The following is a 5,887-nucleotide window of genomic DNA, read 5'->3' as shown; positions in this document are numbered from 1 at the left end:
GCTGAATTAGTTGAAATCGAGAATCAATTATTCTCTAGTGCAGGGGCTGTTTCACTGCGTTAAGCTAGAAAGTGGTGTTCTTTATAAAATAATCACTTCAGAAATAGTTTAAATTGCATTTATTAGGACTCATGGGATATTTAAAAAAATAATCCAAACTATACTAGCCTATACTTGCCTACATATTTTAAAATTATAGGCTATTATATATTGCTGCCATAATAACCATTTTAATTTTTATATGTGCTTTCTTCTCTTTCCCATTTTTGTTCGCTGAGGTGGAGCTGCGATGAAATATTGTTCTTGTAAATACTTTCCAGCATTTCAGTAAATAAAAGTGTACGTCACGTACGGTGCTCGGCAGTGATCAAAAAGGATTTAAACAGTGGATTTTGAATCTCTTTTTGTAAACTCGGAGATGTGGATTCAGATGGCAATTAAATTACCACACGACCTGTTTGTCAAAAAACAGTAGGTACTAATTTGGACAGGGATTTTTACACAGGTTGGGTGAGAAAAAACACTGATATTATGGATTCGGACGGCACTAAAATAACCGACTTACTCCTGTAAATGTTTAAAATACCGTACGAGCCCATGAGAAACAATATTAGCGTCCGAATAGGACTTTAATAGTAGGCTAGCCTATGCTTTCACTGGCCTTTAAAAGCGCTCTTTAATTAAAATAAATTTATAAAATTGTATTATATAATAATATAATTAAAATTCTAACAACAATCATTGTAATGACAATTTTATTCTTTGCATGAAAACAATTGAATTAGCCTACCTGAACACTGTCTGGGTGTATTAAAACTTCTGAATTATATTCATATAGACCTGCAACAGTGATAAGGTAAAGCTAAGAGTGGTCCAGACCAACCTTACGAACGTATGACTTACAGAAGGTATACTTAACTAAGAAAGTTTCGGAAACCACGTATTAACGAAAAGGTACTTCCTAAGGTACAACTTAAGAACGACGTAGCGTTAAGGTAGTTTCGGAGAACGCACCCCAGAGCAGTTAGAGGAAATGACATCAAACATCCACTTTATGTAAACCACATGACCTTTAAACGGTTAAATGATCAAACATGCACAGTTTGTGACTCACTGATTCAGGGGTTGAAATTAGACAGAAGCGTAGCAGATTTCAGGCTTTATTCGGCTCTGTTCAAGTCTCATCGACTGCACTTGATCTGTGTGAGTATCAGCATCCTCATGTCCAGCAGATAGCATCAAACATTTACACATAACAAACAAGCAGATTCAGCCATTATTTTAAATACAAATATGTTTAATTAATGTTTTGATGTGAGAAATATATTGCATTCCTGTGTTCCCTACCCTGGTGTAAATGAATCCTGCCCTTTTCTGATTAGTAATTCAGCACATTTTGGTGATCATTTATTTAAAGGTGTTAGTATGATAAACAAATGTCATTTTCACTTTTGTTTTAATTAAATGTTTTAAATATTTAAGTGTAGTATAGGTGTTTATAGAATGACATTTATTTCCATATTTGACATTGTCTGAGACAAACGTAAAAATAAAACCCATTTAAGCACACAAACCTGGATCCCTTGCCTTTTTCCATTAAACAAATTGTTCATACCGCTGCATAGAGCGCCATCTTGGGTCCAAACAAGACTTCACTTTTGGAAGAATAACAACTCTACTTTTGACCAATAGAGGGCCCTATAATAAGATCTCTACAGCAGATAATGACCCAATAATAAACCCTTGTAAATCAAAGACACTCTGACATTTTATATTTGAGTGTCTTATTCTCTATGATTCCTGAGATGTCTGAGTCATATTGATTCACACTGCATTGCTAACCCGGTTGAGTAGGGTGTTCCTGTCGTTTCAGGACAGCGTTTCTAGGACATTATTGTTTTGTGTGTGTGTGTGTATTAGCAATTTATACTATTTTATATAACTTACTATCGAACTCTGTATATTATGTATTATTACTTTTCATAAATTATTTAGTTGTTTAATTGTAAAAATGTAATTGCTATATTGTCCTAACCAACCCCTAACCTTAAACATACCTGTTGGTAATCCACTTGAAATATGTAACCTATATTATGGTTTTAAATTTCGTTTTCTTGGAAAGAGAAACGTTTTTTTTTTATATCGCCTGACCACTAGGTGGCACTGCGCCAAAACTGTGCAGGTGGCCTCAGGTCATGGTTTTCATAATAACACAAACCAAGGCTGCATCTGATCTGAAATGGCAGACTTCCCTATACAGTAGGTTTACAAACCCGTGGGAACGGATTGCGAAAGCGTGGGAACGGTTTATGAATTGTGGGTACAGATTGCAAAAACTGAAGGCACGGTTTACAAATCTGAGAGCGCGGATTAGAAACTCGTGGGTACGGTTTGGCACGATTTGTTAAACCGAGGGAACAGTTTGAGAATTTGTGAGTACGGTTTATAAACTGAGCGGACGGATTGCAAAACCGACGCCATGGATTGTTTTTTTTTTCTCCCACAGGTGACTTCCCGGGCTCCGTAATACGACAGGTAACAACGGAATACAAAAACAACAAAAAACAAAACAAAAATAAAACAATGGGGGAAATAATATAAATGAAACATTAACAAATTATGAGAATTACATGACACTGAAAAAAGGAAAAGAGTTACAAACAGATAATGTTTTTAAGGCTTTTTGATTGTCAGACAACTTAATTGAAAAGGTCTTTTTCAAGTTCTTTCACAAATATAAGAAAGGGAGGTTTAGCATTTAGATATTTAGATTTATGAATATGGAATTTTGCTAGTAACAAATCAGCATCAATTTAAATTGGTCAAAATCAACAAAGCCAATACAACACACATTCATTATAGATTTCAGACCTAATAAATCCTAAAACATCTTGCCAAAACATTTTCGTAAATGAACAATACCAAAAAAGATAAACTACAGTTTTGTCAGAGATGTCACAGAAAGAGCAACTGGAGGAAATATTCCTTTTTGAACTTTTTCATGTATTGATTTGCAGGGTAGCATTTATGAATTATTTTTTAATTTTATTGGTTAAAAAAAAGAGATGTGGAAGCATCCACACTTTTTTCCAACATATATTACTAACTGCATTATTCCAGTAAGCGGTCACAGGCGGTAAAGTAACAATGTCTTGCTGAAGATTAAAAGGTTGCTGTCCGTGGTACTGAAATGCAGATGAAGAGAGGACGGGATGCTAATACCAGATTTAGCCGGGGTGGGGCGTATGGAGGGGGCAGATCCACAAAAACTTGTTCTAGTGAGCGGCGGGTTTGTTTCTACTGTATAGATGCAGATCATCTGATCGCTGATTGCGAAGCCTGGAAAAAGAAAAATATGTCAAGCAAGCCTAAAACTATAGGTTTTGTGAATTCTGTTTCGCCCATTTCTCCCTCGTCTGGTTATAAACCATATTACGTGGATGTGTAGCATCCAGTAGTGAGGAGGACGATGCTACACACATCTGGATATTATGAGACACAGTAGCAGCTCAATCACTCATTGTAAGCAATGTGCTAAAGCTGGCCCACTTCACGGCGTGGGTGCCGATTGTATAAAAGTTCCTCTACACAGACTTTTTCTGAAGTCAGACTTGGTATCCGGGTACATGAACGTGGCTGTAAGAACTGATTTTCCTGCTAAAACAAAACTCACCCTGCAATAATGCCATAAAATGCACCCTGGACAGCATGATAACAAAGAGCACAGAACCTTGTCCTGCCCAAACTTATCTCATTTGTCCCCTTGTTTGACTTCAACTCATCCCCCCACTCCCTCCTCAAGGCACTGAAAGTTCATTGAGAATGTCCATTTAACACATATGGTGTATCTTGTGAATATGTTGTTTTTCCTTTTCATGTTTGGTGTCATTTTAAAGGGCACCGTGCGATTGGTAAAATGGTCTTAATTTCATTGCAGTCATTGGTTTAATGAGAAAGATTGAGAACTCAGGAGAATCCTGTATCTCCTCTCTGGCTGATATCTCTTTACGATATCCCAAGAAACCAGGTGCTACCCCCCTCGGGTACATGGATTGGCCCAAACAACTCTAAACAACATTTGCTTAACCCCCCTTCTGTTCTGATCTGGTATTTAAGGTGAGGGGACAGAGCAATCTTTGGGAATCTTTTACCAGGAGAATCCCCCGCACAGTAATACATGTCAGTATTTTCCTGTTGGAAAACCCTAACACATTACTGTGTGTCTTTGTCAGGAAAACATTACTTACTTTTAGAGTCATCTTTGAGTAAATGATGTCATATATTTTTTGAATTGGCTTTTAATAATTTACTTCTGTAATTGGCATGAGATATTTTTACCTGACAAATAAATGTTACATCTTGATTTATTCTGCATTCTTTTGAAATCATTATTTCCAGTAGATTAATGTGTAGTCTGGTGTTTCCGCAAATTTTGTCCAGAATAGATCAAACTGGAGGCACTTTGAATGGACCATGGGGCACATCTTTAGATAGACCTCCTGATTTCTGACTATTCCCTGACTTAGCATGTTGTACGCTGCAAATATTATAAAAAATTACGCCTATGGGTCTGCAGTGAGCGGCTGCATTGGGTAAAATATTTGCACTGCACCCTCTGACTATTTCAGGACTGGCTAGTTTGTGATCGTGAGCGCGCAGTCGCGACGTGACGTCTCAAAGCGACACTAGGTCCGTGATGAACGAATAATTGAAAGTATGGGATAATCAGAATAATCAAAGATCTAAATTAATTAATAATCAATATTTATGATTATTTTCTAATCAGAAATACGATCTAAATTTGATTATCATTTGAAATTGGAGTCAGATTACGCATAGAGCTAAAGTAATACTAAAACTAAGTTCCAATAAATTAAGTGAACATCACTGGAGCGCTGAAAAGACATACACGCTTTAAACCTTCGCCAGGCCGTTGGATTCCGTCATTGGGCTAATGGATGGTCCTTACATGGCTGTGTGCACACAACTCCCGGTGGATTGAGTTTAGTTCATCTGACTCTAGTCCAAATAGTCTCTGAGTAACTGAGAGAAATGCAAAAAGTGTTGCAACTGTCCCCGGTCTCCCCTACAATATATTTTGAGAGAGGTAATTTTCTGCTTTAACAGAGAGCGACGATGTTTTTGTGTTGCAAATTTGCTGACATGTCCACCGGAGAATAGTATTGACAAGAAAACACACTAGCTAAAAACAAGCAGTAGGCTAAATAGGATCAGTATTTAAAAATGACACACACACACACGCATGTGATAATTTTTTATTATTTTTTATTGTAGTATACATATTTAGTATGCATTTTCTGTATCCTATGGTATTTGTGAACCACTAAATTAAACTAAAACAGAGCATGTGGAAAAACATAGTAGGTCAAAACATTTGATACGAAAAGCAAAAACAAAAAAGACACAAAAGAAAAACATCCTGGTTTTTCTTGTTGATTAATTAATTCATTAATTCTTGTTGATACCGTATTTGATCATCGTTTTTTGGGGACATTTTCATACACAGCATCCATCTTTGATTTCTGTAAGGAAACACAAGCTCAATCAGGAACCCGCTGATGCAACAGAACTTTAGTAACCAACTTGGCCTTTTCTAATTTTGCATAACTTTACAGCAAGACCATGTTTCTGTTTATTTCATTTCATTTCGTTTTTTTTTTTTTTTTTTTTTAATGGTGCAAAGCTTAATCTACAAATACTGAGAATTTTGTTTATCAAAAAAATACTACAGAACAAAAGCTAACATGGAGCAAGCAGCAAGAGGAAATGACATCAAACATCCTGTTTATCACATGACTTAAGCAGTTAAATCATCAGTTTAAGTTTTGCAGGTTTGTCTCAGTCTGAGAATGATTGTATTTCACAC

This window comes from Rutilus rutilus, assembly GCF_951802725.1.
Source record: "Rutilus rutilus genome assembly, chromosome: 8".
Lineage (NCBI taxonomy): Eukaryota > Metazoa > Chordata > Actinopteri > Cypriniformes > Leuciscidae > Rutilus > Rutilus rutilus.
The sequence above is the reverse complement of the archived record's forward strand: the minus strand, read 5'-3'. Positions refer to the sequence as shown.